The sequence below is a fragment of the Oncorhynchus clarkii genome, chromosome 17 (assembly GCF_045791955.1).
Source record: "Oncorhynchus clarkii lewisi isolate Uvic-CL-2024 chromosome 17, UVic_Ocla_1.0, whole genome shotgun sequence".
NCBI lineage: Eukaryota > Metazoa > Chordata > Actinopteri > Salmoniformes > Salmonidae > Oncorhynchus > Oncorhynchus clarkii.
In genome coordinates this window covers 8,070,770-8,098,726 of record NC_092163.1, presented here as the reverse complement: position 1 = coordinate 8,098,726, position 27,957 = coordinate 8,070,770, and the positions used below count along the sequence as shown (strand labels likewise).

The 27,957-nt window shown below is 42.0% G+C and overlaps 1 pseudogene; it reads right to left on the bottom strand.

Annotated features, from left to right (window-relative positions):
* Positions 1-316: 316 nt before the first annotated feature.
* LOC139370471 (B-cell receptor CD22-like) lies at positions 317-23,531 on the bottom strand (annotated as a pseudogene).
* Positions 23,532-27,957: the final 4,426 nt, after the last annotated feature.

Sequence of the window (27,957 nt, the reverse complement as noted above, 5' to 3'; positions counted from 1 at the left end):
CAAACTTATATTAAGTGTATATAAATGAATTGAATTTATTTGCGTAACAGACATATGAAACAAAATGTATTGCTGTAAAAAATGTATAACCTTGTAGCATCATAACCAAGAACACTCGAGGCTGTAATCGCTGCCAATGGCGCATCAACCAAGGTCTGAATACTTCTGTAAATTTATATTTCAGTTGTTTAGTTTTTTGCAAACATTTCTTAAAAACAGTTTGTTGTGTTCAGGTCTTCTTGGTTCTGGGATTGTTGTTTTATGTTCTTCTTGGTTTGGGGCTTGTTGTGTTCAGGTGTTCTTGGTTTTGTTGTGTTCAGGTGGTCTTGGTTCTGGGTTTGTTGACTGTTCTGTAGATCTCAGAGGTGTCCTCCTCAGCTGCTTGTGCCGCCGTGAGTCTGAGGAGAGAGAAACAGAGATTATGCAAATCTTTGTCCCAAATGACAGCACCCTATACCCTTTATAGTGCACTACCTCTGACCAGAGCCTATAGCGCTCAGTAGTGCACTAAAGAAGGAATTGGGTACCATTTGGAACGCACTGAGAACAGTTCCTCAAACTCATCATCACATCCCTCCGTCATTGTCCATTATTGGGTTGGTAGTTTACAATATTATGGGATATCCCCCTTTTTTTAAATTTTCGCCTAAATGACATACCCAAATCTAACTGCCTGTAGCTCAGGCCCTGAAGCAAGGATATGCATATTCTTGGTACCATTTGAAAGGAAACACTTTGAAGTTTGTGGAAATGTGAATTGAATGTAGGAGAATATAACATAATAGATCTGGTAGAAGAAAATACAAAGAAAACACCAACCAGTGTTTTTTTTACCACCATCTTTGAAATGCAAGAGAAATGTCACTGTTAAATCCATCACTCTGGTTGTAATTCCGATAGAGTCCACAAGATGGCAGCAGTGTATGTGCAAATTTCAGATGGATAACTTGGACTATGACTGATCCTGTCCCCAGGTACATTTGAGCAAATCGTGAAGGAGACGTTCGCATTCATATTCCATTTTTCTGCAAAGAATATCGTCAAATCTGAATGCTTGGACTTTGATTTAGCTTTCCAAGTATTAGTAGCCATGTTATAAGTTCAGCATCTGCAAAACAACCAGTTTTCATAACATCATAACTCTGAATTATCCTTATAATTTTTGTCCAAAATTAAAAGGCATGCTGTCGTACAAGGTTAGAAGATACATTTTACAACATATACATGGTTTTTGGATACTCCCGTAAAGCCCAGCTCATTGGCTATCTAGCTAGCTTTTTTTGACCCTGATTGGTTCTTATTTAACAAACGTACAGTTGTTCAAGTGATGGCCGCCCACGTGACCAAATATGGTGTCCTATAGGATATACTAGACCCCTAATGAAATAGTAGAATCTTGTTACCTTCTAGGATCTCTGAGGAATATTTACGAACGTGATTTGACTCATTCAAACAACGTTTAGGGTGAGATGTTCACAGATTATTTTCTTTACAAATTGAACAAGTGGAAATAAAATAAAATACATCGATATTGTATGCTATATGGACCTTTTTAGGATATGAAAAAGGATTTTATCTAACAAAATGACACTTCATGTTATTTCTGGGACCCTTGGGATGATAAATCAGAGCAAGATTTCAGAATGTAAGTACACATTTCACCTTCAGAGGTGAATTTATAAAACCTATCGCGTTGAAAAAAGGGTTTAGTTGTTAGGAGCTCTCCTCAAACAATAGCATGGCATTTTCTCACAGTAATAGCTACTATAAATTGGACAGTGCAGTTATATTAACAAGAATGAAGGCTTTCAGTCTATAAAAGACACTTCTATGTACCGACATTTGTTGTTACTCTAAAATCGGTGATCTTGATATAATGCGCTGCATGATTTACAACTGTCCCGTTGATGGAACGCCGATCCTTAAGAAGTTGGAAATGGCATCACTAGAGGTCACTGTTTTGGTTATTGATGACATCTACTACAATAAGCCGCAGCATATGAATGACCTTAATGCAGAATATGCTCACCAAGTGGCAGCACTGGGGAGGTTGAATTTCACAGCAGTGTACTGGACATCTCTGTCCTGTTTCTGGGGTTGAGGCAGTTGCACGATGGAGCACAAAGCTCTTCCGGGTTTTTGGAGGGAGAGACGTGGACGCTGGTGTAGTGAACGTCATCCTGACTCGACGGTGACTGCTGTCTCTGCTGCATGGCCATGCCTAAGACGTTGTCATAAAGGAGAGTAGAGTCTCCCTGATGGGGAAAGAGTATAGACAACATGAGTAGAAAAAAGAATACACAGTTCCACAAAGAATACACAGTCATCACAGTCATCTTCTGATTCCAACGGACTCACCTGTCCCTCATCTGCTGTATCTCTTGTTTCTATTGTGCCAGAGGTGGAGTTGGATGCCTTCTTCCTGTTTTGGACATTCATTTAACTAATGATGAATGAAGTTAGTAACAAATCAGAGTGTTAAAAAGCTAAATGTTCACTCACCTGAACCACATGAAGCCAGAGAGACAGAGTATGAGAACCAGAACAATAATTATGATTCCTACAGCTGCAGTCTTAATTGAGGTATGTTTCCCTATAATAAAATATAAATGATATGAGTACATGGTATGTTGTAAACTGAAAAGAAAATCACATTAAAGGCTTGGGAATCGTATAAGCCAACACAAAAGTCAAGTGTAATAAGCCAAATTTAGATTAGATTGAAACATGTAATTGTGTATTTTGCATATTGAAGATGAACCTTTACCTGCTACAATGATCCTCAGAGCTGTAGAGTTCTCAGATGCTATTTTATTCCTGGCCTCACAGTAGTAATGTCCACTGTCCTTAGAGCTGATGTTAGTGATGTTGTAATTCTGTCCTGACAATACTGGTGAGGTTACATTCTTCTTGTACCAGGTGTAATTCTGCACAGGTGGGTTGGCATCACTGCTGCAGGTCAGAGTCACTGAACTGCCCTCCACTATTTCACCAGAGGGACTGACTGACACTGAGGTGTTCTTTGGGCCATCTGGTGGACAATATGAACCAATACAGTGTTTTAAAACAGTGTTTTACATGAGGAGAATTATGGAACTTGGAGGTAAACTCAACAAAAAAAGAAACGTCCGCTCACTGTCAACTGCATTTATTTTCAGCAAACCTAACGTAAAATTATTTGTCTGAACATAAGATTCAACAACTGAGATTGATAAACTGAACATGTTCCACAGACATGTGACTAACAGAAAGGGAACAATGTGTCCCTGAACAAAGGGGGGGTCAAACTCAAAAGTAGTAGTCAGGATCTGGTGTGGACACCAGCTGTATTAAGTACTGCAGTGCATCTCCTCCTCATGGACTGCACCAGATTTGCCAGTTCTTGCTGTGAGATGTTACCCCACTCTTCCACCAAGGCACCAGCAAATTCCCAGACATTTCTGGGGAGAAGGACCCTAGCCCTCACCCTCTGATCCAACAGGTCCCAGACGTGCTCAATGGGATTGAGATCCGGGCTCTTCGCTGGCCATGGCAGAGCATTGACATTCCGGTCTTGCAGGAAATCACGCACAGAACGAGCAGTATGGCTGGTGGCATTGTCATGCTGGAGGGTCATGTCAGGATGAGCCTGCAGGAAGGGTACCACATGAGGGAGGAGGATGTCTTCCCTGTAACACACAGCGTTAAGATTGCCTGCAATGACAACAAGCTCAGTCCGATGATGCATTGACACACTGCCCCAGACCATGACGGACCCTCCACCTCCAAATCAATCCCACTCCAGAGTACAGGCCTCGGTGTAACGCTGATTCCTTTGACGATAAAAGCGAATCTGACCATCACCCCTGGTGACACAAAACCGCGACTCATCAGTGAAGAGCACTTTTTGACAGTCCTGTCTGGTCCAGCGACAGTGGGTTTGTGCCCACAGGCGACGTTGTTGCCGGTGATGTGAGGTGAGGACATGCCTTACAACAGGCCTACAAGCCCTCAGTCCAGCCTCTCTCAGCCCATTGCGTATAGTCTGAGCACTAATGGAGGGATTGTGCGTTCCTGGTGTAACTCAGGCAGTTGTTATTGCCATTCTGTACCTGTCCCGCAGGTGTGATGTTCGGATGTACCGATCCTGTGCAGGTGTTGTTACACGTGGTCTGCCACTGCGAGGACGATCAGCTGTCCGTCATGTCTCCCTGTAGCGCTGTCTTGGGCGTCTCACAGTACGGACATCGCAATTTATTGCTCTGGCCACATCTGCAGTCCTCATGCCTCCTTGCAGCATGCCTAAGGCATGACAACGCAGATGAGCAGGGACCCTGGGCATCTTTCTTTTGGTGTTTTTCAGAGTCAGTAGAAAGGCCTCTTTAGTGTCCAGAAGTTTTCAGAACTGTGACCTTAATTGCCTACCGTCTGTAAGCCGTTAGTGTCTTAACGACCATACCACAGGTGCATGTTCATTAATTGTTTGTGGTTCATTGGGGTGGCAGGGTAGCCTAGTGGTTAGAGTGTTAGAGTGTTGGAAGTTGTTGGAAGTAACCGGAAGGTTGCAAGTTCAAACCCCCGAGCTGACAAGGTACGAAATCTGTCGTTCTGCCCCGTTCTGCCCCTGAACAGGAACTTCAGAACATAAGAATTTGTTCTTAACTGACTTGCCTAGTTAAATAAAGGTACAATTTAAAAAAATGAACAGGCATGGGAAACAGTGTTTAAACCCTTTACAGTGAAGTTATTTGGATTTTTACGAATTATCTTATTATCTTATTTTTCAGAGTCCTGAAAAAGGGACGTTTCTTTTTTTGCTGAGTTTATTCTATGAGTGAAATATAAAGATGTGTGATTCTCTCATCAAAAGATGAGATGGTTAGGTGTACTTACACTGAACATCTACATAAATTGTAGAAGAGTTGAGACCTCCATATTCATTCTCAGCCTCACAGTAGTATTCTCCACTGTCCTCCAAGTTAATGTTGGTGATGAGGAAGGTGTTTTCAGATCCTTTCAGTGAAGCTCCATTCTTCTTGTACCAGGTGTATTTGTCCACAAGTGGGTTGGCATCACTGCTGCAGGTCAGAGTCACTGAACTGCCCTCCACTATTTCACCAGAGGGACTGACTGACACGGAGGTGGTCTTTGGTTTACCTGATAGAAAGATGAATGTCCCAAAGTGGTTGTGTCACAATACTTTCATTTTGAGTTTTTTAAATATATCTGTTAAACCACACGAGTACAAGATGGAGAGGATCTGCAATACTTACACAAAACATTTAGAGGAACAAGCTTTGATCTTTTGCATCCAACTTCATTCACTGCCAGACAGTAGTATTCTCCTCTGTCCTCAGGGCTGATGTTAGTGATCCTGTAACTCCATCCAGAATGTCTAATTGAGGTTTCAGCTCCATTCTTCTTGTACCAGATGTAAATCTGCACAGGTGGGTTGGCATCACTGCTGCAGGTCAGAGTCACTGGACTGCCCTCCGTTATTTCAACAGAGGGACTGACTGACACTGAGGTGTTCTTTGGACCGTCTAGTAAATAATTTTTAAAAAATGCATTAAGGCCTAGATTCTATGACATCTGCGATAGCCGACACCTGCATTGCGGTTGTTTTGGCGGTGTAGTAGTTGGAACTGCATTAGAGCTGTCAAATCCACAAGTAAATCCGGGCAATATACCTCAAGAGCACATTGTCATTGGCTGCACAGAGTCCCATTAAGGGAAATCTCATGCAGTTTTGTTTACAAGTTGGAACACTGGAATGTGAGATGTAATCTACACCTCAATTAGGCTGATAGAAATTATCATTATTTTAATTCATGATTTTAATTTGAGCGTCATTATTTCTATATTGCCATTCTCGTTGTGAACTTCTAATGGGAGTGGGATGGGTATGTCTTCATGATAATGATCAAGACCAGCTGGGATGGGTAGGTCTTCATGATAATGATCAAGACCAGCTGGGATGGGTATGTCTTTATGATAATGATCAAGACCAGCTGGGATGGGTATGTCTTTATGATAATGATCAAGACCAGCTGGGATGGGTATGTCTTTATGATAATGATCAAGACCAGCTGGGATGGGTATGTCTTCATGATAATGATCAAGACCAGCTGGGATGGGTAGGTCTTCATGATAATGATCAAGACCAGCTGGGATGGGTAGGTATTCATGATAATGATCAAGAGCAGCTGCTCACCAGTTAGAAAGCTACAATGCAGTTACACCTCCGACACCGCCAAAACACCAGCTATGTGAGTGTCGGCTGTCGCCGATTAACACTGATTGAGTCGAGGACTAACAGCCTTATGCTCTGCTTTAGGACCAATGTGAATCTAGGACTAACAGCCTTATGTTCTGCTTTAGGACCAATGTGAATCTAGGACTAACAGCCTTATGCTCTGCTTTAGGACCAATGTGAATCTAGGACTAACAGCATTATGCTCTGCTTTAGGACCAATGTGAATCTAGGACTAACAGCCTTATTCTGCTTTATGCTCTGCTTTAGGACCAATGTGAATCTAGGACTAACAGCCTTATGCTCTGCTTTAGGACCAATGTGAATCTAGGACTAACAGCCTTATGCTCTGCTTTAGGACCAATGTGAATCTAGGACTAACAGCATTATGCTCTGCTTTAGGACCAATGTGAATCTAGGACTAACAGCCTTATGCTCTGCTTTAGGACCAATGTGAATCTAGGACTAACAGCCTTATGTTCTGCTTTAGGACCAATGTGAATCTAGGACTAACAGCCTTATGCTCTGCTTTAGGACCAATGTGAATCTAGGACTAACAGCCTTATGCTCTGCTTCAGGACCAATGTGAATCTAGGACTAACAGCCTTATGCTCTGCTTTAGGACCAATGTGAATCTAGGACTAACAGCCTTATGCTCTGCTTTAGGACCAATGTGAATCTAGGACTAACAGCCTAATGCTATGCTTCAGGACCAATGTGAATCTAGGACTAACAGCCTTATGCTCTGCTTTAGGACCAATGTGAATCTAGGACTAACAGCCTTATGCTCTGCTTTAGGACCAATGTGAATCTAGGACTAACAGCCTTATGCTCTGCTTCAGGACCAATGTGAATCTAGGACTAACAGCCTTATGCTCTGCTTCAGGACCAATGTGAATCTAGGACTAACAGCCTTATGCTCTGCTTTAGGACCAATGTGAATCTAGGACTAACAGCCTTATGCTCTGCTTTAGGACCAATGTGAATCTAGGACTAACAGCCTTATGCTCTGCTTTAGGACCAATGTGAATCTAGGACTAACAGCCTTATGCTCTGCTTCAGGACCAATGTGAATCTAGGACTAACAGCCTTATGCTCTGCTTCAGGACCAATGTGAATCTAGGACTAACAGCCTTATGCTCTGCTTCAGGACCAATGTGAATCTAGGACTAACAGCCTTATGCTCTGCTTTAGGACCAATGTGAATCTAGGACTAACAGCATTATGCTCTGCTTTAGGACCAATGTGAATCTAGGACTAACAGCCTTATGCTCTGCTTTAGGACCAATGTGAATCTAGGACTAACAGCATTATGCTCTGCTTTAGGACCAATGTGAATCTAGGACTAACAGCCTTATGCTCTGCTTCAGGACCAATGTGAATCTAGGACTAACAGCCTTATGCTCTGCTTCAGGACCAATGTGAATCTAGGACTAACAGCCTTATGCTCTGCTTCAGGACCAATGTGAATCTAGGACTAACAGCCTTATGCTCTGCTTCAGGACCAATGTGAATCTAGGACTAACAGCCTTATGCTCTGCTTTAGGACCAATGTGAATCTAGGACTAACAGCCTTATGCTCTGCTTTAGGACCAATGTGAATCTAGGACTAACAGCCTTATGCTCTGCTTTAGGACCAATGTGAATCTAGGACTAACAGCCTTATGCTCTGCTTTAGGACCAATGTGAATCTAGGACTAACAGCCTTATGCTCTGCTTTAGGACCAATGTGAATCTAGGACTAACAGCCTTATGCTCTGCTTCAGGACCAATGTGAATCTAGGACTAACAGCCTTATGCTCTGCTTTAGGACCAATGTGAATCTAGGACTAACAGCCTTATGCTCTGCTTCAGGACCAATGTGAATCTAGGACTAACAGCCTTATGCTCTGCTTCAGGACCAATGTGAATCTAGGACTAACAGCCTTATGCTCTGCTTTAGGACCAATGTGAATCTAGGACTAACAGCCTTATGCTCTGCTTCAGGACCAATGTGAATCTAGGACTAACAGCCCTATGCTCTGCTTCAGGACCAATGTGAATCTAGGACTAACAGCCTTATGCTCTGCTTTAGGACCAATGTGAATCTAGGACTAACAGCCTTATGCTCTGCTTTAGGACCAATGTGAATCTAGGACTAACAGCCTTATGCTCTGCTTCAGGACCAATGTGAATCTAGGACTAACAGCCTTATGCTCTGCTTTAGGACCAATGTGAATCTAGGACTAACAGCCTTATGCTCTGCTTTAGGACCAATGTGAATCTAGGACTAACAGCCTTATGCTCTGCTTTAGGACCAATGTGAATCTAGGACTAACAGCCTTATGCTCTGCTTTAGGACCAATGTGAATCTAGGACTAACAGCCTTATGCTCTGCTTTAGGACCAATGTGAATCTAGGACTAACAGCCTTATGCTCTGCTTTAGGACCAATGTGAATCTAGGACTAACAGCCTTATGCTCTGCTTTAGGACCGATGTGAATCTAGGACTAACAGCCTTATGCTCTGCTTTAGGACCAATGTGAATCTAGGACTAACAGCCTTATGCTCTGCTTTAGGACCAATGTGAATCTAGGACTAACAGCCTTATGCTCTGCTTTAGGACCAACGTGAATCTAGGACTAACAGCCTTATGCTCTGCTTCAGGACCAATGTGAATCTAGGACTAACAGCCTTATGCTCTGCTTTAGGACCAATGTGAATCTAGGACTAACAGCCTTATGTTCTGCTTTAGGACCAATGTGAATCTAGGACTAACAGCCTTATGCTCTGCTTTAGGACCAATGTGAATCTAGGACTAACAGCCTTATGCTCTGCTTTAGGACCAATGTGAATCTAGGACTAACAGCCTTATGCTCTGCTTTAGGACCAATGTGAATCTAGGACTAACAGCCTTATGCTCTGCTTTAGGACCAATGTGAATCTAGGACTAACAGCCTTATGCTCTGCTTCAGGACCAATGTGAATCTAGGACTAACAGCCTTATGCTCTGCTTTAGGACCAATGTGAATCTAGGACTAACAGCCTTATGCTCTGCTTTAGGACCAATGTGAATCTAGGACTAACAGCCTTATGCTCTGCTTCAGGACCAATGTCGTTCAAATGGTTGATACATTTTAGATGTTAGTTTCTCCAATATTCCAACACTGAGCTGTACTTTACTCACATTTCACATCAATGTCGATATACTCAGACCTCCCTGTCTTCATCCCATTCCAGGCCTCACAGTAGTACTCTCCAGTGTCAGATGACTGGATTTGGTTGAAGACATGCTGTGGTCCTGTCATACTCTTATTGTCACCTCCATTCTTATTGTACCACCAGGTGTAACTCTGGACAGGTGGGTTGGCATCACTGCTGCAGGTCAGAGTCACTGAACTGCCCTCCACTATTTCACCAGAGGGACTGACTGACACTGAAGTGTTCCTTGGGCCATCTGGTGTAAAAAGAAACATGAGTTCAGTCAGAGAACTATCCAAAAGATTATTCACTTACATAAAACAGTAAAATAAAGAGATTTGGGCTATGATATGGTTTAGGATTAATGCAAATTATTGAATTCATTAAACTGATTCCAACATTCCAACACTGATCTGTACTTTACTCACATTTCACATCGATGTTGATTGACTCAGACCTCCCTGTCTTCATCCCATTCCAGGCCTCACAGTAGTACTCTCCAGTGTCAGATGACTTTATTTGGTTGAAGACTTGCTGTGGTTCTGTGTTCCCATAGGAGACAGACTGATGGCCACTCTTCTTGTACCAGGTATAACGCTTCACAGGTGGGTTGGCATCACTGCTGCAGGTCAGAGTCACTGAACTGCCCTCCACTATTTCACCAGAGGGACTGGCTGACACTGAGGTGTTCTTTGGGCCATCTGATAAAAGACCATTATAATTTCCACAAATTAACAAGGCACAGCTATTAATTAATTTAAATTCATTCCAGGTGAATACCTCATGAAGCTGGTTGAGAGAATGTCAAGAGTGTGCAAAGCTGTCATCAAGGCAAAGGGTTGCTACTTTGAAGAATCTCAAATATAAAATACATTTTGATTTGTAAAAAAAATAAATTAGGTTACTAAAATATTCCATGTGTTATTTCACAGTTTTGATGTCGTTACTGTTATTCTACAATGTCGAAAATAGTAAAAATAAATAAAAAACCCTGGAATGAGTAGGTGTGTCCAAACTATTGACTTGTACTGTATATTATCTTTTCTTTCTGAGAACATTAGATTTACCAAATAAAGTAAACCAGTCCGTACAGGTCCGTTTGAAATAATTACATTCACATTGTGAAAATACATATTCAGAGATGTGTATATTAAAATGTTTTTTGACTCATCATTATTTAAGCAGTTTAAGTATGACCAAAACGTTAAAGATGTACGTACACTGAACGTCCACAAATACAGGGGAAGAGTTGAGTCGTCCATATTTATTCTCAGCCTCACAGTAATATTCTCCTCTGTCCTCAGAGATGATGTTAGTGATGCTGTAACTCTGTCCTGATGCTTTTGGTGAGGTTACGTTCTTCTTGTACCAGGTGTATTTGTCCACAGGTGGGTTGGCATCACTGCTGCAGGTCAGAGTCACTGAACTGCCCTCCACTATTTCACCAGAGAGATTGGTTGACACTGAGATGTTCTTTGGGCCATCTGGTGTAAAATAAACATTAGTTCAGTCAGAGAACTATCCAAAAGATTACTCAGTTACACAAAACATTAAAATAAAGAGATTTGGGCTATGATTATTGTTTAGTATAATTCAGTTAAAATTATTGATTTCATTAAACTGATTCCAACATTCCAACACTGATCTGAACTTTACTCACATTTCACATCGATGTTGATTGACTCAGACCTCCCTGTCTTCATCCCATTCCAGGCCTCACAGTAGTACTCTCCAGTGTCAGATGACTTGATTTGGTTGAAGACTTGCTGTGGTTCTGTGTTCCCATAGGAGACAGACTGATGGCCACTCTTCTTGTACCAGGTATAACGCTTCACAGGTGGGTTGGCATCACTGCTGCAGGTCAGAGTCACTGAACTGCCCTCCACTATTTCACCAGAGGGACTGACTGACACGGAGGTGTTCTTTGGGTCATCTGACAAAGGTCCAATATAAAGTCATTAACATCTTGGTTATAGTATTATCAAATCAAACATTATTTGTCAAATGCACCGAATACAACAAGTGTAGGTAGACCTTATCTTGGCTTTCTGAAGAGATTAGATTTAGTGAATAAGGTAAACCAGCAGATTTTACAGGTCAGTTAGAAATAATTACATTCCCATTGTGAAAATACATATTGACAGATGTGGATGTTGTATAGTAAAATGTTTCTTGATGTATCATAATTTTAGCAGTTTACAAGTATGAGGAAAACGTTAAAGATGTACTTACACTGAACGTCCACAAATACAGGGGAAGAGTTGAGACGTCCATATATATTCTCAGCCTCACAGTAATATTCTCCTCTGTCCTCAGAGCTGATGTTAGTGATGCTGTAACTCTGTCCTGATGCTTTTGGTGAGGTCACATTCGTCTTGTAAAAGGTGTATTTGTCCACAGGTGGGTTGGCATCACTGCTGCAGGTCAGAGTGACAGAGTTGCCCTCCACTATTTCACCAGAGGGACTGACTGACACTGAGGTGCTTTTGGGGGCATCTGGTAAGGGATAATGTGTGGAGGGGGTTATCATGTGACAATAGTGCAATCAAGACCTTGCATCAGTTATCAGACGAATCAAAGATAACATGACATTGACCGGTCAGAAAACATTAACTAGTCAAAACATTAAAAGAAACACATTTGGAAAGGTGCTTTACATGACCAACCAGATGCTAAACACTGGTTGTCTACACGTCTCAAGACTGTGTTAGCCCATTGCAGTAAAAGCTAGGTATTAGCGAATGGTTGTAAGCTTCAGGTAAGGGTTAGGCTTCTCATTATGCAAGCGTAGTTCACTGAACCACCTCCACTTTATAGTCCCTAGGCCTCCACTCTTCTGGGAAGGCTTTCCAGTAGATGTTGGAGTTTTGCTTCCATTCAGCCACGAGAGCATTAGTGAAGTTGGGCACTGATGTTGGGGGATTAGGCCTGGCTCACAGTCCGCGTTTCAATTCATCCCAAAGGAGTTCGATGAGGTTGAAGTCAGGGCTCTGTGCAGGTCGGTCAATTTCTTCTACACCGATCTCGACAAACCATTTCTGTATGGACCTAACTTTGTGCACATGCGCATTGTCATGCTGAAACAGGAAAGGGCCTTCCCAAACGGTTGCCACAAAGTTGGAAGCGCAGAATCGTTTTGAATGTCATTGTATGCTGTAGCGTAAGAATTTCCCATTCTGTGAGCTTGTGTGGCCTACCACTTAGCGGCTGAGCTGTTGTTGCTCCTAGACATTTCCTCTTTACAATAACAGCACATACAGTTGGCCGTGGCAGCTCTAGCAGGTCAGAAAGTTGATAAACTGACTTGTTGGAATCCTATGACGGTGCCATGTTGAAAGTCACTGAGCTCTTCAGTAAGGCCATTCTACTGCCAATGTTTGTTTTATAAACCTTTCAGCAATGGATGTGGCTGAAATAGCCAAATTCAGCAATTAGAAGGGGTGTCCACATACTTAAGCATATATAGTGTATGCAGGGTTAAATTGAATAAGAAACGGGATAGAAAATACACAGTAGCAGCAGCGAATGTGATGAGTCAAAAGACTGCAAAAACGGTCAATGCTGATAGTCCGGAAGCTATTTGGTTAACTACAGTATTTAGGAGTCTCATGGCATGTGGGTAGAAACTATTCAGGGTCCTGTTGGTTTCAGACTTCAGACGGTAGAGCGTGCCATGCAATAGCGATGAGAACATTCTATCACTTGGGTGACCAGAGTCTTTGATCATTTTTAACGCCATTATTTTTCACTGACCGGTATAGAGGTCCTGAATGGCAGGGACCTTGCGGTTGGATGCCAAGCAGTTACCATACCAAGCAGTGATGCTGCCAGTCAAAATGCTCTCAATGCTGAAGCTGTAGAACCTTTGGAAGATCTGAGGGTCCATGACAAATCTTTTCATTTGTCGTGACTTCTTCAAGACTGTGTCGGTGTGTGGACCATGTTAATTACTTACAGTGATGTGGACACCTAGAATTTTGAAGCTCTTGACCCTCTCAACTACAGTACAGCCCCGTCGATGTGGATGGGGCGTGCTTGGCAATTCATTTCCTGTAGTCCACGTTCAGCTTATTTGTCTTGCTCACATTGAGGGAGAGGATGTTGTCCTGGCACCACACTGCCAAGTCACTAATCTCCTCCCTATAGGCTGTCTCATCGTCGTTGGTGATCAGGCCTAACACTGTTGTGTCGTCAGTAAACTTAATGATGGCGTTGGAGTCGTGTGAGGCCATGCAGTCGTGGATGAACAGGGAGTACAGTAGGGGACTAAGCACTCACCCATGATGGGCCCCTGTGTTGAGGCGGATGGCGGCTGTGTTGCTACCTACCATCACCACCTGGGGGCGGCCCGTCAGGAAGTATACAATCCAGTTGCAGAGGGAGGTGTTCAGTCACAGGGTCCTGAGTTTAGTGATGAGCTTGGAGGGCACTATGGTGTTGAACGCTGAGCTGTAGTCAATGAATAGCATTCTAACATAGGTGTTCCTCTTGTCCATGTGGGAGAGGGCTGTGTGGAGTGCAATAGAGATTGCGTCAGCTGTGGATCTTTTGGATCGGTATGCGAATTGGAGTGCGTCCATTGTGTCTGGGATGTGATGTGATGTGAGTGATGACCAGCCTTTCAAAGCATTTCATGGCTACAGATGTAAGTGCTACAGGGTAATAACAATTTAGACTGGTTATTTTGGGGTTCTTGGGCACAGGGACTATGGTGGTCTGCTTGAAACAAGTAGGTATTACAAACTGGGTCAGGGAGAGGTTGGAAATATCAGTGAAGACACTTGCCAGCTGGTCCGTGCATGCTCTCAGCCCCACGGCCGTCCGGCCCGGCGGCCTTTAGAATGTTAACCTGCTTAAAAGTCTTACTCACATCAGTTACTATGAGCGAGATCACACAGTCATCCGGAACAGCTGGTTCTCTCATGTATGGTTCAGTATTGCTTTCCTCATAGTGAGCAAAGAAGGTATTTAGCACATTTGGTAGGTTCACGTCACTAGGCAGCTCGTGGCTGGGTTTCCCTTTGTAATCCGTGATAGTTTTCAAACCCTGCCACATCCGACGAGTGTCAGAGCCGACATAGTACGATTCGATCTTCATCCGGGACTGAGGCTTTGCCTGTTTGATGGCTCGTTGGAGGTCGTAGCAGGATTTCTTATAAGCATCTGGATTAGTGTCCCACTCATTGAAAGGGGTAGTTCTAGCCTTTAGCTCAGTATGGATGTTGCTTGCAATCAATGGCTTCTGGTAGAGATATGTACGTACGGTCACTGTAGGGATGAAGTCGCTGGTGCACTTATTAATGAAACCGGCGATTGATGTGGTAAACTCCTCAATGTTATCAGATTAATCCTGAAACATATTCCAGTCTGTGCTAGCAAAACAGTCCTGTAGCTTAGCTTCCGCTTCATCAGACCACTTTCGTATTGAGCGCGTCATTGGAACTTCCTGTTTGAGTTTTTTTTTGTAAGCAGGAATCAGGAGTATAAGAGTTATGGTCAGATTTGCCTAAAGGAGGGTGAGGAAGAGCCTTGTATGCATTTCTGTGTGTGAACATGGCATGGAATGGTAACATGGAGTTGTGACGCCTCTAGTTGGACACCACCAGCCATGAGAAACATCACCTCTGGATGGTCTTTTTCTTGTTTGCTTATGGCCCTATACAGCTTGTTGAGTGCAGTTTTAGTGTCAGCATCGGTTTGTGATGGTAAATAGACAGCTACGAAAAATATAGAAGAAAACTCTCTTGGTCAATAGTATGGTCTGCAGCTCGGGGTATTTTAACTCAGGCGAGAAAGACTTCCTTAACATTAGAGAACACATACCAGCTGTTGTTAACAAAGACACCCACCCCTCCCCCCTTTTCTTACCCAGGCTAACATTCAAACACTGAGCAACTCTCATGTTTTACTCACATTTAACATCAATGTCTAAAGATGGAGACCTGTCTGTACTAATTCCATTCGAGACCCAGCAGTAGTACTGTCTAGTGTCAGATGACTTGATTTGGCTGAAAACCTGCTGTGGTTCTGTGTTCCCATAGAAGATACTCTGATAGACACTTCCATTCTTGTACCAAGCATAACTCTGCACAGGTGGGTTGGCATCACTGCTGCAGGTCAGAGTCACTGAACTGCCCTCCACTATGTCACCAGAGGGACTGACTGACACTGAGGTGTTCTTTGGGCCATCTGGTGTAAAAGAAACATGAGTTCAGTCAAATAACTATCCAATAGATGATTCACTTACACAAAACATTCAAAGGAACCAATGTTGGCTGTGCTATGCTTTATGGATTCATTTACATTTAAACTGATTCCAACATTTCAACACTGAGCTGTACTTTACTCACATTTCACATCGATGCTGATAGACTCAGACCTCCCTGTCTTCATCCCATTCCAGGCCTCACAGTAGTACTCTCCAGTGTCAGATGACTGGATGTGACTGAAGACATACTGTAGTTCTGTGTTCCCATAGGAGATAGACTGATAGTGGGCTCCAATCTTCTTGTACCAGGTGTATTTGTCCACAGGTGGGTTGGCATCACTGATGCAGGTCAGAGTCACTGAACTGCCCTCCACTATTTCATCAGAGAGATGGATTGATGCCAGTGTGTTCTTTGGGCCATCTGAATGACAGAAAGAGTGTAAGCACATGCAGTAAGGACCTAAGTGATGTAATTTAGTAAAGAATACAATAAAAATCCTCACATTTGACAGTGAGAGTCTCTTCAGGAGAGTGGAGATCCTCAAAGCCTTCTACAGCACAAGAGTATCTGCCTGCATCCTCACTGCTGACTGGGTTGAGGATCAGGCTGTTATTTTGGTCGGTGAGGCGCTGGCCTAACTTGTACCAGATGTAGAAGGGGTTGGGGTTATCAGTCAGAGTACAGACGGTCCTACAGGCCAGTGTCACTCTCTGTCCCTCAGTCACTGTGGCAGGAATCATCTCCACCTGCAGACCTGAAAGATTGTGAATAAGGAGTAAATGACATATTTTCTCTGGTTATTTTCTCCTGTTATTGGACCAGATAAATAAAACACGAATCAGTTCATGTATACAGTCTTAGAAAAACAGGGTTCTTCGACTATCCCCATAGGATAACCCTATTTTGGTTCCAGGTAGAACCCTTTTCTGTTTCAGGTAGAACCATTTTGAGTTCCATGTAGAACCCTATGGGTTCTACATGGATCCCAAAACTGTTCTTCAAAGGGTTATCCTATGAGGACAGCCAAATAACCTTTTTAGGTTCTACATAGCACCTTTTTTTCTAAGAGTGTAGAGTATAAAGTACACACCTGTGACAGACAGAGTTGTTCCAGAGAAGGTATATCCCCATTCTGCATGAACTGTTTTAAATCTGAACTTGTACTCAGTTGAGTCTCTTTCCCTCAGGTCTGTGATTTTTAGAGTGGAGTCCTTGTCTGTTTGTCGATGGTATTCCACACGATCTGCATACTCTGGGTCCTGGCTCAGATCGTTAGTTACACCAGACTCCCATTTGTTGAACCAGGACACTTCTGTGACGTTATGCCAACTGGGATGTGTGTAAAAGCAGGATATGTCCACTGTTGACCCTTTCAAAGCACAGATACTCTGATGGGTGTAAGTCACATTCATACAGCTCTCACCCACAACACCTGAAACAAAATGTAACTGATCAATTCCTGAAACCATAATGAGACTCAATGTTATAGATGTGTTGGACAGGTTCATTTAAAATTAAATATAGACATATGTCTACACTCAGAAATAAAGGTTTAGATTTGTTGCTAAAAGGGTACAAACACATGTCTCTGGGGTGGTGCCCTGTAAGCTCCTCCTTTCTACTGTTAGTTATAGGTGGTGATGTTACGTTTGATACCAAAGCTCCGAGGCATGTGTAGAAATAGCAAAGCGGTGTATTTCGAAGCAGCGTGCCGATGCCTGTATCACTTTATCAGAAGCACATGATCAATGACGTCCAAATCTTCGTTTCGTCAAACAACCACCAGGTTAGTTTGGTATTGGTTTGGTAGAAGACATAAAGGCTACACTGCATATGCTGTATGGGGTGTGGGGCGTCAACAATAATAATTGAACTGCTCTAAATCATTTGGACCAGCAGGTGCCACCAGTGTACCCTCTGTTTATCAAAGCCTTGATTTATTAAACTATTTTCTACACAATGGACCTCAAAACCTCAAGGCAGCCGCCTGGGGCAGCATCTTGCTGGGGGCAGCACGGGGAACCCGCACAAAACAAAAAAAACGAAAATAATAATTGGAATAGTGACATTTGAGCGATCGGTTTTCTATCCCACATTCGCATGTCACGTCAATGATATCATGTCACCGTGTGGGACTGTGGGTCAATGATATCATGTCACCGTGTGGGACTGTGGGTCAATGATATCATGTCACCGTGTGGGACTGTGGGTCAATGATATCATGTCACCGTGTGGGACTGTGGGTCAATGATATCATGTCACCGTGTGGGACTGTGGGTCAATGATATCATGTCACCGTGTGGGACTGTGGGTCAATGATATCATGTCACCGTGTGGGACTGTGGGTCAATGATATCATGTCACCGTGTGGGACTGTGGGTCAATGATATCATGTCACCGTGTGGGACTGTGGGTCAATGATATCATGTCACCGTGTGGGACTGTGGGTCAATGATATCATGTCACCGGGTGGGACTGTGGGTCAATGATATCATGTCACCGTGTGGGACTGTGGGTCAATGATATCATGTCACCGTGTGGGACTGTGGGTCAATGATATCATGTCACCGGGTGGGACTGTGGGTCAATGATATCATGTCACCGTGTGGGACTGTGGGTCAATGATATCATGTCACCGTGTGGGACTGTGGGTCAATGATATCATGTCACCGTGTGGGACTGTGGGTCAATGATATCACGTCACCGTGTGGGACTGTGGGTCAATGATATCATGTCACCGTGTGGGACTGTGGGTCAATGATATCATGTCACCGTGTGGGACTGTGGGTCAATGATATCATGTCACCGTGTGGGACTGTGGGTCAATGATATCATGTCACCGTGTGGGACTGTGGGTCAATGATATCATGTCACCGTGTGGGACTGTGGGTCAATGATATTATGTCACCGTGTGGGACTGTGGGTCAATGATATCATGTCACCGTGTGGGACTGTGGGTCAATGATATCATGTCACCGTGTGGGACTGTGGGTCAATGATATCATGTCACCGTGTGGGACTGTGGGTCAATGATATCATGTCACCGGGTGGGACTGTGGGTCAATGATATCATGTCACCGTGTGGGACTGTTGGTCAATGATATCATGTCACCGTGTGGGACTGTGGGTCAATGATATCATGTCACCGTGTGGGACTGTGGGTCAATGATATCATGTCACCGTGTGGGACTGTGGGTCAATGATATCATGTCACCGTGTGGGACTGTGGGTCAATGATATCATGTCACCGTGTGGGACTGTGGGTCAATGATATCATGTCACCGGGTGGGACTGTGGGTCAATGATATCATGTCACCGGGTGGGACTGTGGGTCAATTAACCTTGTCGGAGTTACGCACCTCTAACTTTGTACAGTACTAATGCAATTCGTAATGCACTTAGTTGTGTCATTTAGTTTGTGTGTTTCTTGTTTGAAGTACAATAGTGTAATAATCAGGTTATCTTCTTTATAAGTGTGTTATTCAATTTGTGTATTTGTGTGATATAGGATTTATGCAATTTAGTTATATTTGTGTGTTTTTTTGTTAGCAACAGGGTAATAGTGTAATAATTTGATTATCTTTTTATTTGTATTTAAATACTACAATTTGTTTCCATTTGTCTTTGTTACTTATTTTTGTATGTATTTCTTATATTTATATATTTTTAATGTTATGATTTTATATTTGTGTCACCCAGGGTGCCATACAAGCTCGAACCACCACTGGTTATAGGTACAGTACCAGTCAAAAGTTTGGACACACCTACTCATTGTAGGGTTTTTCTTTATTTTTACTAATCTACATTGTATAATAATAGTGAAGACATCAAAACTATGAAATAACACATGGAATCATGTAGTAAAAACAGTATTAGACAAATCAAAATATATTTTATATTTCAGATTCTTCAAAGTAACCACCCTTGCCTTTATGACAGCCTTGCACACATTATTCTATAATGTAGAACATGGTACAGATAAAGAAAACCCTTGAATGAGAAGGTGTGTCCAAACTTTTGACTGGTACTGTACATGATTGTACCCCAGTTTATAACACAGATTGTACCTTTCGCCACAGGTACAAAAGCATTGCAAAGCTATTTGTTCCTTGTCTGTGGCAAAACTGTACCTCTACCATACATCACTTAAACTGGTACAACACTTCCACTCATGGGTGGCCAAAAATAACTATCTGAACAGCATGCACGCACTAAGCCATGCCTCCAATATAATTATCCAGTTTGAGTGAATTGTAGAGTTACTTGTTAGTGACGGAGACATGGTTGTTGAATTCGTACATTTTCAGTCCTGAGTTCCTAGGCGTATATTATTCAAATGAAACTCTTCATGACAATACATTACATATCTCATGAGGCCTTATTTTGAGGACTAGTTTTACTCTACTACAGTGGCTTGAAATTCGTGGTTAACAGGCCACATCAGGCCTGCAAGTAAGCTAAAAAAAATCAAGTAACTTTCCCCAAATTCCCAGATTTTAACAACTTTTCATCCGTTTCAGAAATCTTCCAACCGGGATTTCTGAAAAAGCTGGCTTGCATTGTGATTTGTCCTAACACTATGACACAGTGATAACCATGCCTTATTATGTCATAACAGCTGACATAACTTGTCATAATATGGAGAACACTGTCATGATGCATATATTGACACCTTTTATGACATATATTGCGTTACTTTATGGCTGGTTATGGCACCTACAGTAACATTTATTACATGTAAAAACAATCCCTGCCAAGAAGTTTCCTTTCATTTGAGAGTTTGTCTCTTAAATCCTTTGTTATTGTAATGAATTATTTACAGTCATGTTTTTTTCCATCATATTTTAGATAACTTGTATAAAAAAAAACATGTTATGACACTGTCAGGAAGCATTACGACCATCCTGTGTCACTTGGACTAAGAAAATACACTTTATGACACTGTCAAGAAGCATTATGACCATCAGAATCATATCAGCCAGATAGGCCTGTCACGTTCATGCCCTTATGTCAGTCATCAGTCAAAAGAGGGTGTCTTATCCGGCTGCTGAAATCATCCCAGTCATCAGCAACAGAGCATCGGGTTAGGTGCATGTCTGACATCAATAGGTGCGCAATTACAATGATAATTTAGTATGGTCAATATTTATTTTTTGATAAAGTAAAGTATTACCGATTATTGTTCCTTTATATTTGAAATATGGGGTACAAAAATGTATCAATAAACTCTTTATCCTCAGATGTACCCTAAAAGGTACCTAACAGTACCATGTGAGATCATTATGTGTACCTTTGAAGGTACATTATGTGTATTTTTATATTTTTGTACCCCAGGGAAAAATACTGTATCCTTATTTTATAAGAGTGTATGACGTTGTCATTTCTATTTAATCTGTCCCTTCTCGTTGGCCTTAAATGATTGATGCTTGTTAAGTAGAGAACTAATTGCATTCACACTCACACACTGCAGGAGCTTGGATATCCTCATGGCTTTTTACAGCACAGGAGTAACTGTCTGAATAAGAATTATTGACAGAGTATTGCAGGGAAGTGGGCTCATCTAGACGTTGTCCGTTCCTGTACCAGATGTAGGTGGGGTTGTCAGTCAGATTACAGGTGGTGCTACAGGTCAGTGTCTTCTGTCCCTCTGTGTCAGGAGTCACCAAACCTGCAGGTCTGAATGAAGAGAGAATAAAAACAGAAAATAACAATATTTCCACCTCATTTGTATTTATGTAACCTTTATTTTACTAGGCAAGTCAGTTGAGAACAAATTATTATTTATAATGACACCAGGGAACAGAGGTTAACTGCCTTGTTCAGGGCCAGAACAGATGTTTTACCTTGTCAGCGCAGGGATTCGACCCAGCAACCTTTCAGTTACTGGTCTAATGCTCTAACCACTAGGCTACCTGCCGCCCCAATGCTATTGGAGATAAAGTAGTTACACTATAGAATAATGTTAAAATAGTACTACCAGTAAATCATAATGTTCTGTAATACTACCAGTATATTATACAATTCTGTAAGTGTAGTATTACCAGTATTCTATAATGTTCTGTAAGTGTAGTATTACCAGTATATCATCATGTTCTGTAAGTGTAGTATTACCAGTATATCATAATGTTATGTACGTGTAGTATTACCAGTATATCATCATGTTCTGTAAGTGTAGTATTACCAGTATTCTATAATGTTCTGTCAGTGTAGTATTACCAGTATATCATCATGTTCTGTAAGTGTAGTATTACCAGTATTCTATAATGTTCTGTCAGTGTAGTATTACCAGTATATCATAATGATCTGGAAGTGTAGTATTACCAGTATTCTATAATGTTCTGTCAGTGTAGTATTCCCAGTATATCATAATGATCTGGAAGTGTAGTATTACCAGTATTTCATAATGTTCTGTAAGTGTAGTTTTACCTGTGACCGACAGAGTTGTTCCAGGGAAGCTGTACCCCCATCCTGAGATCTGTGTGTTGAATCTGAATTTATACTCAGCTGAGTCGCTCTCTCTCAGATCCGTGATTCTCAGGATGGAGGGAAGGCTCTCCAGGGCCCGACCTGCATACTCTGGGTCTCTGGTTAGGTCCTCAGGGGCCGACTTATCACTTCTAAACCAGAATGTTGTTTTGATCGGATGATAACTGGAATAAGTACAGGATATGTCCACTGATGACCCCTTCAAGGCACAGATACTTTTGTCAATATAAGTTACTCTGTTGCAGCTCTGATCCTGAACACCTGAAACACAATGACAAGAGGACATTACTTATACAATCATGAGCTGCAATAATCCTGTGTTAGTTATGTTAGATAACTGTGAGGACTGTTTAGGAGACAGAATAGATATACTTGAAACGTTCTACTAGAATACTGAGTTGAATCCATACTCACACACTGCAGGAGAGTGGAGATCCTCATTGGATTTTACAGCACAGGAGTAACTGTCTGCAGCATCAGGGTAGATTGAATAGGGAGAAGTGTTGTCCGTTACTATCTGTCCGTTCTTGTACCAGATGTAGGTGGGGTTACCAGTCAGAACACAGGTGGTGCAAGTCAGTGTCTTCCACGCTGATACAACTGAATAAGGAGTCACCTTCACCTGCAGACCTGGAGGAGATCGCAACACATTACAACCATTAGTCATCTGACATATTTTCTAGTCACATGACATTTATTTTTTGAAGACAAAACACTACAATTTCCAGAACTAAATTGACAGAAGAATATCACTGTACCTGTGACAGACAGAGTGACTCCAGGACTGCCAGTAAATCTCCCTCCAGTCTGATCTGTTATAAATCTGAACATGTACGTAGCTGAGTCACTCTCTCTCAGGTCTGTGATTCTCAGAGTGCAGTCATTCTTGTTATCTTTATGATACGTCACACGAGCTTTGTAGTCTGCGTCATCACTCAGACTAACAGGATTCCCCTCAGCATCATTTTTAGTGAACCAGAAGGTTGATGTGACGATATAACCACTGGGATGTGTGTAAGAGCAGGACATCTCCACTGTTGACCCCTTCAAGGTACAGATACTCTGAGGGGTGTATGTAACACTCCAGCCATCCTGACCCAGTACAACTGAAACACACAGTCACACAATACAAGGATATTACATTAAGCAAAAGTCTATTGGCTTACACTGACAGTAGGGTTTGTCCACACTTTGTTGCCGTCCTGTAGTTTCTGAGTTGAGTGTGAATGGAAACCACACATAAGCATCACTCAGTGAGGTGTGAAAGATAAATGCCTAACAGACAATGTCACTGAACACAACAGAATAACATTAAGATAACATTACTAAAACAGTAAAGAATGAAACCATACCTGCTACAGACCAGAGAAAGACCACCAACACACTTCCTGCTGTTCTCAAGGCCATTGTTGCATCTCCCACCCTGCAGTCTTAGAAACATAAACAACAACTCACTCTATAGCTGGTGAATAACTCCACCTGATACATTAAACCAGTCCAGGGTCCATATTTACAAAGTGTCTCAGAGTAGACTAAGAGTGCTCATCTAGGATCAGTTTAATTAACTTTTTAGATCATTATTATATGGACCAGTGGGACCTGATCTTAGATCAGCACTCCTTCTCTGAGACACTTCATGATACTGGCCCTGATGTAACAACCTAAACACAGGTCAAAACTAAACAAATAGTTAAATGATTCAGTAAGTCGTACCATGTGATTTATGGCTAAAACATAAAATAATAACATTGATAATAACAATAACATTTAAAAAAACTCAACTATATAATATACTGTAGCGTACTTACAGAGTGAAGGGGAGAGGTATTGTACAGTGAGTCAACTTACTGGTGTAGCAGGGCATAGAAACAAGAAGTGTGAGTTCTGTGGTTGATTGACACATTTTTAAAGTAGCCTAGTCAGGAATTTAAGACAATAACACGCATCAACAGCATGTCAGAAAAAAAGATGTACTGTATTTTATGTATCTAATTATAAAATGTGACCACATAGCTAGTTGCATTTCTTCATTTGTGCCTAAAAAAAAATTCAAGAGGCAAAATGCAGCCCATTTTCAATGTGGTCTTTATACAGATCCAATACAACGTGCTGACTGGGATGTACATGGTCAACCCTCATACTACCGACTGGGGTCATTTTGACCCCAGAGGCATGTTTTTTATCATAGCCCGTTAATTAAATTCTTCACATTTTTCATGACTATGTCAATAAACTTGTTCTTAATACATCTAAATCATTGTTTAGGGTTTCTGTATCAATATGGAATTTTGAAAAGTTTGACCCCGTGCAAAAAACACCTATTCCGCCCATATTCATTTGAGTGGACCTGTATCAGGGATTTTGATCACATAGACAGATCATCTGCAGAGATATAGCTCCCCATGTACTCTCCTCAGATCATCTGTAGAGATATAGCTCCCCATGTACTCTCCTCAGATCATCTGCAGAGATATAGCTCCCCATGTACTCTCCTCAGATCATCTGCAGAGATATAGCTCCCCATGTACTCTCCTCAGATCATCTGTAGAGATATAGCTCCCCATGTACTCTCCTCAGATCATCTGCAGAGATATAGCTCCCCATGTACTCTCCTCAGATCATCTGCAGAGATATAGCTCCCCATGTACTCTCCTCAGATCATCTGCAGAGACATAGCTCCCCATGTACTCTCCTCAGATCATCTGCAGAGATATAGCTCCCCATGTACTCTCCTCAGGTCTTAGTTTTCTGTAAACCACTAAAAAAAGGCCAGCCCTTTCAATCTGATTGGCATTCAGGCCTGTCAATCACCCTCACATGCCAATCAATCAGGGCTCTTGGACGTATTCCAGGGATCTGCACCCGACAACTCAAATTCGAGCTTGTATAAAATGCTGTCCATAGAGAAGGATAGAGGTCTCTAGTGGACAAAAGGCTGTGTTAGCATGGGCAGTGCCATTTTAATGTAGTCAACTGGATGTGACTTTCAACTTTATTGGCTGATCCCTCCTGGTGACCCAGTTAGAGTCATGTCCAACCAAGTCATCAGAAGGGATCAGCCAATTGTGGAAAAAAAATGGACTACTTCAAAATGGAGATAGCCTCAATGGCATAGATACAAAGATGCAAGAAGAAGAAAGTGCAAAAAGAAGAAAGTGTTGTGCTGAGGGACTGTTCACATGCTGTTTCCTAACCCAAGTGTTGTGCTGAGGGACTGTTCACATGCTGTTTCCTAACCCAAGTGTTGTGCTGAGGGACTGTTCACATGCTGTTTCCTAACCCAAGTGTTGTGCTGAGGGACTGTTCACATGCTGTTTCCTAACCCAAGTGTTGTGTATGTCAATTGGCATGTAAATTTGGGCATACTCTCTAGGGGATATTCGGTGTGATGAAACTGAACAAAAATATAAACGCAACATGTAAAGTGTTGGTCCCATGTCTCATGAGCTGAAATAAAAGATCCCAGAAATGTTCCATAAGCACGAATAAGCTTATTTTTTCTCAAATGTTGTGAACAAATTTGTTTACATCCTCATTAGTGAGCATTTCTCCTTTGCCAAGATAAATCATCCATCTGACAGGTGAGGCATATCAAGAAGCTGATTAAACAGCATGATCATTACACAGTTGCACCTTGTGCTGGGGACAATAAAAGGCCATTATAAAATGTGCAGTTTTCTCACACAACACAATGCCACAGATGTCTCAAGTTTTGAGGGAGTGTGCAATTGGCATGTTGACTGCACGAATATCCACCAGAGCTGTTGCCACAGAATTTAATGTTAATTTCTCTAACTTAAACTGCATTCTTTGTCTTTTTAGAGAATTTGGCAATACGTTCAACTGGCCTCACAAGCACAGACCAGGTGTATGGCGTTTTGTGGGTGAGCGTTTTGCTGATGTCAACATTGTGAACAGAGTGCCCCATGGTGGCGGTGGGGTTATGGTATGGGCAGGCATAAGCTACAAACAACAAACACAATTACATTTTATCAATGACAATTTGAATGCACAGAGATACCGTGACGAGATCCTGAGGCCCATTGTCGTGCCATTCATCCGCTGCCATCACCTCCTGTTCCAGCATGATAATGCACGGCCTCATGTCACAAGGATCTCTACACAATTCCTGGAAGCTGAAAATGCCCCAGTTTTTCCATTGCCTGCACACTCACCAGACATGTCACCCATTGAGCACGTGTGGGATGCTCTGGATCGACAAGTGACGACACTGTTCTCCAGGTCCCACCAATATCCAGCAACTTCTTATAGCCATTGAAGAGGAGTGGGACAACATTCCACAGACCACAATCAACAACCTGATCAACTGTATGCAAAAGAGATGTGTTGCACATGGTGGTCACACCAGATAATGACAGGTTTTCTGGTCCATGCCCCTCATTTTTTTTAAAGGTACTGTATCTGTGATCAACAGATGCATATCTGTATTCCCAGTCATGTGATATTTCCTTATTTCCTTATGTGAACTCAGTAAAATCTTAGAAATGATGCATTTATATTTTTGTTCAGCATATATCCTGTTTATACTTCCTTCTCACATCTATCTACACATGTTCCTTCTCCCATTTTTTCCCTTGCTTGTGGATTTTCAGGGCACAACACATCAGCTGTATACAGTGTATCCAGCAACCAGACAGTACCAGTCAAACGTTTGGACACACCTACTCATTCTTGGGTTTCTCTTTATTTATTATTTATTATTTATTTAAAAAATGTACGTTGTAGAAAATGATAGTGAAGACATCAAAACTATGAAACAACACATATAGAATCATGTAGTAACCTAAAAAGTGTTAAACAAATATTCTAGATTTTTCAAAGTAGCCACCCTTTGCCTTTATGACAGATTTGCACACTCTTGACATTCTCTCAACCAGCTTCATGAGGAATGCTTTTCCAACAGTTTTAAAGGAGTTCCTACATATGCTGAGCACTTGTTGGCTGCTTTTCTTTTACTCTGCGGTCTAACTTATCCCAAAACGTCTCAATTGGGTTGAGGTCGGGTGATTGTGGAGGCCAGGTCATCTGATGCAGCACTCCATAACTCTCCTTGGTCAAATAGCCCTTACACAGACTGGAGGTGTGTTATGTCATTGTCCTGCTGAAAAACAAAATACTCAAACCTGATGGGATGGTGTATCACTGCAGAATGCTGTGGTAGCCATGCTGGTTAAGTGTGCCTTGAATTCTAAATACATCACTGACAGTGACACCAGCAAAGGACCCCCACACCATCACACCTCCTCCTCCATGCTTCCCAGTGGGAACCACACATGCAGATATCAACCTTTCACCTCCACTGCATCTCACAAAGACACAGTGGTTGGAACCAAAAATCGCAAATTTGGACTCATCAGACCAAAGGACAGATTTCCACTGGTCTGATGTCCATTGCTCATGTTTCTTGGCCCAAGCAAGTCTCTTCTTATTATTGGTGTCCTTTAATAGTGGTTTCTTGACAGCAATTCGACCATGAAGGCCTGATTCACGCAGTCACCTCTGAACAGTTGATGTTGAGATGTGTCTTACTTGAACTCTGTGAAGCATTTATTTGGGCTACAATCTGAGGTGCAGTTAACTCTAAGGAACTTATCCTCTGCAGCAGAGGTAACTCTGGGTCTTCCTTTCCTGTGACGGTCCTCATTAGAGCCAGTTTCATCATAGCACATGATGGTTTTTGCGACTGCACTTTCAAAGTTTGATGACATTTTTGTGAAAGATGAATTAATCTCTTTCTTTGAGCTTTGTGTTAGTATTAAATAATACCATTTTCAAAAACCAAAATGACCATACAATATAGCTCAGTATTTGTATTATTTATTTCATACA